This window comes from Vombatus ursinus, unplaced genomic scaffold, assembly GCF_900497805.2.
Source record: "Vombatus ursinus unplaced genomic scaffold, bare-nosed wombat genome assembly UNPS02014863.1, whole genome shotgun sequence".
NCBI classification, from domain to species: Eukaryota; Metazoa; Chordata; class Mammalia; order Diprotodontia; family Vombatidae; genus Vombatus; species Vombatus ursinus.
Window position 1 is genome coordinate 30,334,632 of NW_020954641.1, and position 13,657 is coordinate 30,348,288.

Below are 13,657 nucleotides of genomic sequence, written 5' to 3' on the forward strand. Positions count from 1 at the left end.
TAGAGAGAACAGAGCATCACAGCTGGAGTCTTCCTATGGAATTCATCCACAATTGAGTTGATAACTATCAGCAGAGGGGCAAGCCTTAGGAAGATGGGGACAGAATTCCAGCGGGCCAACTACCATCTAAGACAGAGGAACAAGGTAGTTAGTGAAACTGCCATGACAATTTTCTCCTACCCTTTCCTGAAACTGAGACCCACTCCCCTGTTTACTCCCTTTGCTGTACTCCTTCCCTAATAGGTGACATACTGTAGCTACTTTTAAAACTGACATTCTTGTAAATAGTATTTTAAGTATTTTTTTAATATGCATGAATTAAAATCCAAATGGCCAACTAAATCGGTGCCAATTCAGTTTACTTGAAAGCAATCAGTGAGATGATAAAGAGAGGAAAGACAGCTGGAAGGGAAGCAGAAGGTAAAATATTAAACTATTCTGTATTTCATCAGTGAAAACTGGCTGAGGGCTTGAGCCATACATTTAATTGAGTGCATTAGAGGGAAAAGGTGAATGTCATTAGGGCCAAATTCCTTCCAATTATCTCAGTCACAAGCAAGTATCCCAGGCTAAGAGTTAAAACACAATCATTTCTTCCTCTGGGACTTTCTCCTTCTCTCCCAGCCCCAAATCAAGCAGTGACAGTTCAGCCTACCTGGCTCACTAGTGCCAATAGATATAGGAACAGACCAAATAACTGACTAAAACGCCCTAGATGATTCCATAAAGTTTTACCAGCTTATAAAATCTATAGAGAAAAACTAGACATCACATACAAATTTATTTTACAAATTTAACAAAACCAATGAGGTAAAGTGACCTTCCCAAGGCCAAAGGTAATAAGAAACAGATTTTAAAATCCCCTCCTAACTCTAAAACCAGTGTTCTTTCCCACTACACCACAATTCTCCCAACCAGCCTAGTTACTAGTTCCAAAGTATGGGAAAAAAAATTCTGGTCAGGTTCTAGAAAAACTGATTTTACTTAACTCAGAATGGGGGGGGGGGAAGGTATGGTAAGAAGTGTCTTGCATATGGACTGTAAATACACTTGTATCAAATCCTTTGTATATATGTCTTATACCACCACCACAAATTGCTTGAATTTCTGGTTACATTCATCTCTGCCATCTAAATTCCTTCCTTCAATCAACCAATGTGTTTATCAAGTTATCTACTATGTATCAGATACTGACAGAAGGCACTGGGAAAACAAATAGAAAAGTGAGACAGTTCCAGACCTCAAGAAGTTTACATTTATACCAGAGGAATACAACACATTCATAAATAACAGAATACATACAAAATAAATTTGTTTTAAAGTGACAGGGGAAAAAGATGATATAGAGAAACTAACAATTAGGGAAACAGGATACCAGGAAAGACCTCTGTGGCACTTTCTATGTCACTGGTCAGGCAGTTGTTTTTTTTTTGGTCTAAATATCTATCACTTAATACTCCAGAACACTCTCTACCTAACAGAATATGAAGAAAATCTCAAGCTATTATCTTTAATACCACAACTTCTAGGAAGGCCAGATTTTTAAAAAAAATTCATTTTGCAAGTATGTCACCACTGCAATGTTCTATTAAGACTTAAGTCTTTCAAAAAATTTTTTAAAAATTTAAAAAATGAAAAAAAGACTTCAGTCTTTCATAACACATTAAAAACTTCACTTGGTCTCCAGAAATGTTTTATGGAACTTCATATTATTCCACCTCACTGTAAACTACCCTCCTGTGGCATTACCATACTATGGAAATTTTTCAAAACCGAACAAGAACACCTTGTTGTTAAAGACTTTAGGAGCCTGAAGTTACACCAAATCACAGCAAATGACCTTTAGTTTCAAGTAGCTAAGCCATTACCTCCCTCCCTTCCCAACTTTTTGAACTTATCTTCGTGAAGGATGGAAACTTGGCCCAGAGACACATGTACAGTCCAAAAAAAGTTCTTTTATAAGCTTTCTCCAAAAGATGAATTCGAAATCAGATTCTATTTGTGATCATCCTCTTACCTCTGACACACAGAGGTAAAAAAAACTTTGAAAGAACTATAAGGAAAATTACTAAGGCTTATTAAGGTCAAAGTAACAAAATAAAATGGGAGTTGGAGAGTGGGGAAAAAAAATCAGTTACTTTGTTGGGTTGACTGAAAAAAAAAAAAGGCACTAAAGCCTGTGATTAAAACTATTCTAAATGCTTAATTTTCCAGTATTTTGTTGTCTAGAAATGAAACAATGCCAATCATCATGGTTCATAAGTTTATAATGAGAGTGACCTTAGATGTCATCAAGCCCAAGCCACTCTCATTTTATAGGTAAGGAAACTAAGTCCCAGAGAGGTGAAGCAACTTGCCCAGGCACAAAGGTGGTATAGGTAGAAGAGATGTAATGTGAATCCTGATCCTCTAAATTCCAAAACTACCACTCTTTCCACAGTACTATGCTGCCTGTCACAAACCAAGTAAACCATAAAACTCTAAATTCAGAAACTGTCTTGTCCAACTCTTCGTGTGTCCATTTGGGGTTTTCTTGTCAAAGATACTCGAGTGGTTTGCCATTTCTAGGAAACTGAGGCAGAGTTAAGTGATTTGCCCAGGGTCACACAGCTAGTAAGTGTCTGAGGCCAGATTTGAACTCAGAAGACAGTGTGAGCCCAGCACTCTATCCACTGCACCACCCACAAAGAATTTAGAAAAAAATATATGCATCCTTCTTTGCAAAATAAATACTAACCAATTTCCTAATTCTACAAGACAATTAAAACCACTATTGCAAAAGGTACATTACACTAATTCTAAGTGAACTGTCTTAATCTAAGAGCTAATTAAAAGTAGACAGATTAGTTTTAACAAGGCCATCTAATTTTAGTACTATCAAAGAGGGCAAATAAACTTTGAGAGGCACCATTTTCAACATGGATTTCCAACAGTGCAAAGATAAATCAAAGAACAAATCCCAACCAACTTTCACCAGAGACTCTTATTCAATCATTACCTTAGTCAGATGACTTCTGAACTCAGTTGAAATGTTACTGTACCAATGGTAAAGAAAACTAAAAGTGGCTCTAATCTGGAGGCCTTTAAATATGGAAAAATTCCACAGGGTACCTAAATAAATTAGCCCAGAGGACAACTAATTCATAGGTTTCAAGCATTAATTACTACCTTTACACAGGCTTCCCTTACACAATGGTCAAGTTTAAAGTCAAGCTAAGGAGTACAAATTGCCCCATTATAAGCCATAAAAATAGAAAATCTCTCATTTAGAAAAGTCACTTGGGGCAGCTAAGTGGCACAGTGGATAGAGCACCGGCCCTGGAGTTAGGAGGATCTGAGTTCAAATCTGGCCTCAGACACCTAACACTTACTAGCTGTGTGACTCTAGGAAAGTCACTTAACCCCAACTGCCTAACCAAAAAAAAAAAAAAGTCACTTAAGAACAAGAAGGTACCTAAATAAGGCATTACCTGCCAATGTCATAGATTAACAAAAGCCAAAAGATAGAATGTATATTTCAAGAACTTGGGGATCCAAATTTAAAATTGGTAGGAAAGACTAAGTAGATTATGGAAATTTTATTTTATTTCAAAGTCAGAAAAAATTTTTACATACACCTATGTCCTAACTTTTGTAAATGAAACTGATATATGTCTTATCCCACCATTACCCTGTGCTTCAAGTCATTTGGAATACTGTAAAACACCTAAATTTAGTACCTAAATTCAGGGCAGTTGTGGTTGTGAACTCAGTATTAATAAGTAATTAAGTTAAATAGTAAAAGAGTTTGCTTTTTTTTTTGATGATCTGTAAAAACAGTTCCTCTATTAAAAAAAAAAAAAGAAAACTTAGTCCCAAAGCTTTTTTTCACTACTTTTATACTATCTTCAGTTTAACTTATTTACATGTTGGATATTCAGTTTATACAACCATAACTGCCCTGAAATTAGCTCCTACATTTTTAAAAAGGATTCCAAATGATAGAAAGCCTTCCCTTCTCCCAAGAGAAATCACTCTTGTAGACCCATGAAATGCAACTTTCCCCCATTAAAAGACACTTAACTTCCCTCCTTTCAGCAGATACAGTGCAATACAGTTGCACACATGGTCACACAGTGATGGTTTTGCTTAACTCTGTTACAAAAGCATTCACAGAGAAATGTAGGGAGAGGTTACCTACTGAAACGTCAGTCATGTAAAAGAGAAAAATCAACCTACTTTGCTGTCAACATGCTTTAAAAAGAAAAAATTTGGAGAAAATTCACCTCCTCTTCACTGCTGAAGTAGACTATGGATGTAGAATACCACTTATTTTGTCAGATAGGCTAATGCATTGTTTAGCCTTACTAAACTTTTTTTTTTTTAACCTTTGTTTATAAAAAGTAGCTCATTGGGCAGAGGAAGAGAGGGATATATTCAGAAACAAATGTGATATGAAAACAAAGCATTAATAAAAATAAGGAAAATTTAAGTGCCTTAAAGGCAAACAGGATTACAAAAACTTGGCAACCTAATCATTATTCACTATTACCCTCTTCCCACTTCTCAAGTCAACCATTTCTATAAATAACATTATAAACCCAGATTCTGAGTAAAATTTCCCAACACATTTGAGACTCAGAGTAAAACTCACTAGGTTTAAGAACAATATTCCAGATATATACCATAATAGTAGAAACTAACAAATCTATTACTGTTCTAGTTAACCTACTAGGTTATGTACTGTAGCACAAAAGAACATAGAACTTCCAGTAAGAAGGCCTGAGGTTATTATTCCAGCTCTGATATTAACAATTTGTGTTATTTTGAGCTCATTTTTTGCATATACAAAAATGAGAGGGTCAGACCAGAAGATATGTCTTCCAGCTCTGATCCTACAGAGTGATACTAAAAACACTGTTGAGTTTCACATTTCTCCTCACTGTATGCGTTATATTTATAATACTGGCTAACCCAAATCTTTTCAATATACAAAAAGGGTTTCCATGATTGGTTATTTTTCCACTAGTCTTTGTCCTCGCTATTAAGGAATGAGTCTCAACAATCTCCATAAAGAGCTATAATGATTCTTAATGGCAATTTAACATACTCTTCATGTGATTCAAAGTGCATATACCACTATCATTCCACTTAACTATAATTTCAGCTATAGGTCTAAAGAGTTTGTAGGGACTTTCCCTTTTCGACCTCCATTTAACCCAAATTGAGGAAGAAAGAGGCAAAGTAACTTTCTAAATTCAAACAGGTGGGTTGTAAGATTCAAGGCAAATAATCCTAATCCTTATGACTACTCCCAGTCCAATGCACTTTCCACTATATCACCTAGTACCTTTCAAAATCTGATTTTGTTTTGTATAGCTCAGTAAGTAAAATATATTTTATACCATTCAATACTGAGTTGGAAACAGCTCTTACCATGAAAATATTTCTGTGATAGTTTCTTAACTAGGAAGAAATTGGAGCCATCACTTTGCCAAAAACTAATAGTGATATACTGAGATAATCTAAAACACCTACAGATAATATAAATACATAGTATATATTTATAACCTTCTAGAAACTCGAACATTAGGCACCTATAAACAGTTTCTTGTTCTACTAAATCCTCACCTAAATTGATGCTGGTATTTTATTTCTTACGGAATTCTGTGACAAAATGAAAAAGATCTAAATCACCTTCCTTCATTTTACAAATAAGGAAACTTAAGGGCAAGGATCATTCCCATCGTTATAAAGCAACTGGTTTGAGTCTCCTGACTCAAGGTATAGACTGACATAACTCAGCTGTCACATCTAGCCCAGTGGTTCCTTGTTAGGGTTTTGTGGGGATATTTTGATGTTGGTCCAAGGTACCTTAAGCAGTAAATAATTATCCATATGTTATAAATATATTTTTACTCTGTGACAAGCACTTGCATATGTGAAGCATAGGTTTGTTTCTGCAGCAATTCAAAATTATCATGATCACGCCCACAACAATTTTGCAAATTGATTACTTCTAAGCACATGTTCCTGCACTTTCTCAACTTATCATCAAATTGTTTCCAAAATGCTACAAACATGGCTAAAGCAGAAATTTGATTTGTAAATCTCTATGTATTTGGAGCATGTTTTATTTTTCTTGCTTTCTTAAAGATTGGGAAAATAGGAGATAAAGTGAGGGAGAGAATTTGGAACTGAAAACAAAATTGAATTTTAAAAAACTGCTACAAATAAGGGTTTGACATGAGTGCAAACAAAACAATCAAATGTATGCACATACTCTCAGTGTTCTGTACAATGGTGATGGTCAGATGCATATGCATACCCCATTTGTGCACTGTATAAAGCACCAGAGTAGTCACTTTGTTTCAATTAGCCTGTAATTGTACCTCATTAGCTATCCTATGACCAAGATGTTACCAACTTCACATTTTGGTAGCACAAAGAACAATCTATTTTGAAAACTATGATTCCTGGGCATGTGTGCTACAAGACATCTTGAAACCATCACAAACTTTTGCAGAAACAAAACCTTATATTGCTTCTCATTGCAGTATTAAGGCAATTTTCCGGCAGATTTTCAAATGAACTGGTTAGCAACACTTCTCAGTCATTCATTGAGATAAATTTCCATGAGCTTAGAAAGTAACATTTGAAGAGATTGTTTCCTTACTAAGGGTTAGTTTACATGTAACATTGTTAAAAATGAAGTAACATATGTACAACTGAACCCAGCACATCTATTATGTAATGCACTTGTCATTAACCAGTGGAATAGTAAACACTTTATATCATGCCTTCATTTTTGTAAATTGGTTAGGTGGCAAATAATAAATGATTTCTCAGGAAGCGTTTGTAAAATTCTACCATTTCCATTACATATTTGTGTGAGCAAGCATTTTCACCTTATTCCCATTTTAAATAAAAATACAGAAATAAACTTGACGCAAAGCCAGACAAGAGTATATTTGTTATTGGAACAAAATACTGCAACTGTATTCAAATAAAAATCCCAACACAGAAATTAAGTTTACATTAAACACCTTCCAAATTTTAACATATTGCATTAAAAATACCATGACATAATTTGTAAAATAAATTTAATGTGAAGTAACAAGATAAGCATATAAGGTCTTATTGGATTACTTCAATTCTTAAAGCATGTAGCACATTAGTTTATCTTGCAATTATATAATGTAAATTTTTATTTGGAACTTTTAGGAACAAGAATCTATCTTTGCAGTTACTGTAAGCACTTAATAGATTTAAAAGAATATCATAAGTTATGTATTAAATTACCCTAAGGGTTCATAACATTTTTATTAAAAGGGGTTCACTGAATAAAAAGCTAAGAAGCACTGATTAGTTCAGCCATCTCTTTTCACAAAAAAAGAAAGGATAGAATGACCTGTGCACTTTCCAGGAAAACTGCACTTCTAAGTACATATATATAGCCCTCAAAAAATAAAAATGCTATCTTAAAAAGCCTCAACAACAATGATGACTCCAATAAGGTAATCATTTGCTACAGTATGGAATAATAACAACTTACCCTTGAGTTACATATTATCATTAAACTTTACTTAAAAAGTTTCTAAATTGCAAAGATTGAGTGTTCTGTGACCTGAAGTCTCCTTCAGTTCTAACATTCTGTTTTAGACATGGTCTCTAAGTTGTGGTGGAAACTTACTCAAAAAAAAAAAAGGGGGGGGGGGGCACAGAGAGATAACTTGATAACTCAAATGATTCAAACCACAACACAGCATCAAACATAGTAATTAGCATTACTGACACTTCATTTGAGTAGATCTGCTTCATTTTAACCCACTTTCAATCCTCTATACCTACACACTTGCCATTTCCATCTCCTTTTTTCCTGACAGAAAGGGCTGGAAAGAGGGAATGATAACTGCATCAGCTCAATAGGATAATGTTTGGGAACCGCAGACCTCTCAAACTATTGTCAGCTATTAATTTAAAAAAAAATTTTTTTTTTAAAAGCAGCTTTGCCTCTCCTCATCCCTTATGGGCATGCACACCAAATAGAATCTTTAAGACCAGCTTCTCACTTTTCATGTTCTAGATGAAAATTGGCTTGTGGCTGATAAATTCTAAAAATGTTTTGATTTCCCTAGTTTATTTATGAATTTACCTGAGGGCTAGGCAACCCAGTGGATAGAGCTCCAGCCTTGGAGTCAGGAGGACCTGAGTTCAAATCGGGCCTCAGACACCAGACATTTAGTAGCTGTGTGACCCTGGGCAAGTCACGTAACCCCAACTGCCTCACCACACACACACACACACAAAAAAGCAAAATGAATTTACCTGAGGAAACAGAAATTCATATAAAAATTGAAGCACGTTAATCTCCAGCCTCAGTATCTGAAGTTCTTCATGATCAGAATGAAACTTCATTTATGAGAATTTTGGGTTTTGTTTTTAAATGTCTTTTAAGAAATTTGGTGCAGCAATTTTTAAAAATTACAAAATGCTGGTAATCACTAGCTAAGGATTCAAGAGACATTGATCATAATCCCAGTAATCATCTTTCTCTGGAAAATGGAATTGCACTGACTCTGCTGCCTACCTTACATAGTTATAAAGATCAAATTAATATTAAAGCTCTTTGTACATTGTAACAACTGCACCAAAATGCAAAGTTTTCACATTTTCAAGTAAGTTAATTTAAGATACAAAACAGAATATGACTAAAAAAGTATCCCAAGATGCCAGATTTTCTCCCTTTGCAACATCATTAGGATCTACTTTTTAATGTCTTGCTTTTTCTGGTACTCTAAGCAAGGCTAATTCAACAGGTATAAAGGAAGAAGCAATGTAGTATGTCAGAAATACTGAGCTAAAGCAATAGAGAGACAGTGGTGTCACTGGCTATCTGATTGACCTGACAAACTACTCAGGGCTACTTTCTCAGGGCTTCTTCTTTCCTCATGTGTAAACTGAGTAGTGTGTCTAGAGGGGAGCCTCTGTTCCTGTCCTGTCTTCCCTTATTCCCTTGGAACCTTTCTTTCCCCGACCAGCTTCAGTTCGTGCTGATATTTTTTCCTTATTCCTTGATCCTCTCCTGAAAGCCCACCCTCCTCTATCCATCTTCTGCTCCCTGCCCACGTCAGTCACGTTACGGCCATTATTTGTCATCCAAAGTGTCCTTCTGAAAACCGAAGAATCTTCTGAGGGTGTCCTCACCCCGTCCCTCCCCTGCTGGCTCCCCCAGTGGAGACTGAAGGAGACGAAATTACACTTAGGCTGACCAGTCTGTGCTGAGGGTCCAAGATTGTCCTACAAACAGAGCAGGTCTTGAGAAAAGGATCCTGGGATTTTAGGCCCCCTCGACCTAGACTGCGTGACAGGGAATCCCCAGATCTAAGGAGCAGTGGTTCACGGCATCCAGAGGGAAGAAGAGCAGTCACTGCCTCTCAGGTCATATTGCAAGACTCATTAAAACTCAGAGTAAGCCACAATTCAGGTCAGGGCCTGGGGCAGCCACCCCACCCTTTGGCAGGTGGCTCAGAGTGCAGGTCAGAGGCTTACTCTAAGTTTTAATGAGTCTTCATAAATGATAAAACTACAATTTTTAAACTTTTTTGTTCTTCATATGTGATATCTATGGCAAATTGTTATCACTACCAAATTTCACTCTGCATACATGCATATGGAAAGGCAGCATGGTGTAATGAATTAAGTAGTGAACTTAGAATCAGAAAGATTCAGCTGTCCCAAGTTCAACTGCCACCTGTGACACTGGCTGTATGACAAGGTCACGTCACAACTGCTAAGGCTCCAGCACTGTTGTATAGGTGAACCATTACTATACATCCCAATGGTAGGTGGAATACCATGAGTAAGCACAAAGTTACTTGAAAAAAATACACTTGAGCAGAAACAATGAATATTTTGTTACTGCAGTTTTTATGGCTAGAAAAAAAATCAAAATTTAGTAACTTCTAGGAAGGGCAGCCTCAATCAACAGATTTTTCTCACCAGTTCAAGGTTGACCAGTAAGATAAAATTAGATAGCTTCATACTTTCCTAACTACCAGCAAGACTATCCCTGCAAAACAAAATTTTAGATAAAGTCAAGACTTTTGTTTTCAATGAAGCCTTGAAAGCATTCCAATATCAAGAAAATGAATTCACCAAAATGAGACTAGGGGAAAAAAAATGTAGCAATCAAATAAATGTTAAGTCTAATTCACAGTAAACTCATAAGGGAAGACAAAGCACTTTCATTAAATGGAAAAAAAACCTTTGGTTTTTATCACAAACCTTGAGTTTTAGATTAAAATCCCACCACCTTAGCTTCACTTCTCTTCATGCTCAAAAACAAAACTAAGATTGGCAAATCCTTAAAGTCCTTTGATATGAAGCAGTGGTTAATAAAGGAAAAAACCTGTACACTGTTAAAGAAGTAGGCCAAAAGGAGATCATAAAAAGAACATTATCAAATCTTCCTAGAGATCCCTAAGAGAGCTGCCAACCCAATAGAGTATGAGTTCCAATATAGAACAAAGAAATCGCTAGTTTTGACCTATTAAATCAAACGCCCAAGAAGTTTTATACAGTCTTTCTGTAAAATTTAACCCTCCATGCCTTTTTCTTAAACCTATTGCTTATGCAGAAAATAGAATCTCTTGGCTGCAAAGTTGCTGCTTTTTCTTAAATTGAGAGAAATCCTTAAACAAAATGATGAAAGTCACAATTCTTGTATCACAGAAAAGATAATAATTCTCCAAGACTCTGCATACCAAATCTACATTATGTTGGGCTTTCTCCCAGGTAAACATAATTTGTGGAATGTGCACTAAGCAACATTTAATCCAAAGACTTCCTACTATTATATGTTTAAGAAAGCTTGCCTACTGACAAGTTATTACTTGAAGATTGTAAAATAAAGGTTCAGTTATCCAGCAGATAAGCCATTTGCCTGGACCAATAACAGGAATATATACTTAATATCTCCAGGCTGCTAAGTTTACTTCTATTAATATTCCAACATGTTCTAAGTACCCAGTGCAATGTACTGAATTATGTACTAGGAATATAGATATAATCCCTGCCCTCAAAGAGCTTACATCATAAGCGGAGGGATAAAGGAGTTGAGGATTAGACATATGTAATAGAGATAGGTATAAATAAACAAAGGGATGCTAAAACTGATGTTAATTAACTCATACCTGAGACTAAGTCTTTTGTTAACCTAAAGCACTTTTTTTTCTAACGTTGCAATTTGAAATGAATTCAGATATGCTGCACAAACTGAGTATCTTTGTGTTAAATCAATGTATTGGGCATAATATAAACTTAAGTATAAACCTGATAGTACTCTATTTCCTAAAAGCCACTCCCTCTAAACCAGAGTTTATTAAAATGTGTCTCGAATTCCCTTTGGCAGTCTGGGGAAGTCTATGGACTTTTCTCAGAATGTTTTTAAATGCATAAAATACAGGCATTACAAAGGAAACCAAATGTACTGAAATAGTTATTAAAGTCATTATAACCAAATTTTCCCACCTCAGACTTAAGAATACTTGCTCTAAAAAGTAAAAAATCAGGGAAGAATGAACTCGAGCAGCTATGTACAAATATTTTTTGTAGTGAACCTAAGTTTTATTCACATGTATCATACTTTCGATTTTGTTTTGAAAAAATCTAGAGTTTTAAATTTTCAGTCAAAAATGTACTGCCAAATGTATACTTTTAACAGTTCTTTCCAAATAAGAAGCAGAATATTTGTGCTAGCTACGTTACAGGGTTATTTTCAAGGCAAGTTTTAAGAAGAATATTAATAGAATATTAATAATAATAGAATATTAATTTCAGTAGGTGCTGGCTTCCACTCAAACTCTTTTAAGATGCTGGCTGAAATGGTCTTTGTATAAAAAAAAAAAGCCTTCCCCTTAAACAGATTCTCCATGGATTCTGAGAGAAAAACATACAAAAGAATTTCTAATCCAACAATCAGGTTTTGCATTAAAGAATTGTTTTTTATTTGCACACCAGTACCGATTTTACAAATCATCTCCATGACATATTTAGCTAGGCATAAATTAAGACAAGGTTAACGTTCAAGTCGCTAAGAGCTATACATCAGAAACATCTAGGTTTTATTTTCTGAAATTCTCCCTAACCCGTTTCCCTTCCCACTTCGCTCCAACTGAACAGCTCTTCCTCCCCAAATAACTGACGACTGAGATCCAGAAAACACCTCATATCTCATCCAGCATTCAACCCCCTCATTTTACAGATGAGGAAACTTGAGACGTGGAGATGTTACCTTGCCTGCCCAAGTTTTGTTTGCCCCTCTTCCCCCAACATCACTGTGACTTTGAAAATCGATGTCTAAGGAGTAAAAGGAAGATTTTTTGGAGAAATCCCTGAAGCCTCCAACAGTTCTGAATACAAAGGCTCCGCCGGATCCGGGGCTCTTTCCTCTCCTCCATGCTGACTCTGCATCTGAAAACTAACGGAGCCGCGCTCCGTCCTGACTTCCTTCGCTACAAAGCCCTCTCCCCACGGCACCGGCTGCAGTTCGTCGCTCCGAGGCGGCCGGGGGCTTTCTTCTCCGCGGCCTCTCCCGCAGGAGGCGCGGGCCGGAGCCGGAGGCCTCTTTTTCCTTTAGCACACGTGAAGAGAGGAAGTAACTCCCGCGGCGCCGCCGGCCCGGCGGGGCAGGGGCCGCTTCCACCCCTCCGGAAGCGGCGCTGCTCAATACCCATCTTAGAGCCACGCTCCCCGCGGAGGGAGGCCCCAGGGAAGGGACCGCGGGGCAGCCGACAACGGGACCCTCGAAGCCTCCGGGAAGAGCCCTGCGGTCGCCCCGGGGGCTGCCCCCCTCTTTCCCGCCCAAGGTAGGGAAATCCCGGCATTCCAACCCTCCCCACGCTCTCACACGTATTCGCTCCCTCCCCTGCCCTCCTCCGGCGTCCCGGGGCCCAGGAAATCCGAGGCCAAGGGGCAAGCCTGTCGTGCAGGTGCCGGAAACGGCCGCGTAGGTCCCGAGGAGAAGTGATGGGGGCTCCGAGCACGAGCCGAGAGGAGACGCGCACTCGGCTCCGGGCGCCGCGGGGCGGGCGGGGGAGGGAGAGGGTCGCGCGCTCGTGGCCGTTGGAATGAAGTGGGGGAAGAGGAGGGGGGAAGCTGGGAGAAGAGGACGCGCCTCGCGGCGGCGCTATTTTTCTCCCTTTCCTTTTTTTCTTTCTTTTTGTGGACAGCAGCGAGGCTCCAAGTGAAAATGGTCTCGCTCATCCCCTCCTCTGTCCTCATTGGCCTTCCCTCACCTACCTGCAAGGCTGAGCGGGAGAGGAAGAGTCTTCAGTCCGAAGTAGGCCGGGTAGCAAAACTCTCTCACGCAACGGCGTCCGCACACACGCGTGCTCAGCCGCCGGTACATATACCAGGACTCAGCCTACCCTGTTGCTGCCGTGTCGTTCGAATCAATAGCCAATCGAAAGCTCGCCCTTAATTATCTACGAGTGTCAATTGGACATAACTCGAGGAAGGAGGTACAGCTATTGATTGACATGAGGAGTAACCTGTGACACTAGGAGGAGGTGGTTTCCCAGTAACGGATTGACACTAATAGTAACCAGTAGCTGAGGCACAGAGCGGAAACGAAGGTGGGATGAGACTCGATCGACAATCTTCTTAGCCAATAGGT

The 13,657-nt window shown here is 38.0% G+C and overlaps 1 protein-coding gene across 3 annotated transcripts in view; it reads right to left on the reverse strand.

Moving 5' to 3' along the window:
• Positions 1-13,408, reverse strand: part of G3BP1 (G3BP stress granule assembly factor 1) — a 29,673-nt gene extending 16,265 nt beyond the window's left edge. For 2 of the 3 annotated variants that reach the window (XM_027841800.1, XM_027841799.1), the window contains exon 1: positions 13,282-13,408. The gene's annotated coding sequence lies outside the window, so the exon portion shown is untranslated. The remainder of the gene's footprint in view (positions 1-13,281) is intronic. The other variant, XM_027841798.1, reaches the window with a different exon arrangement.
• Positions 13,409-13,657: the final 249 nt, after the last annotated feature.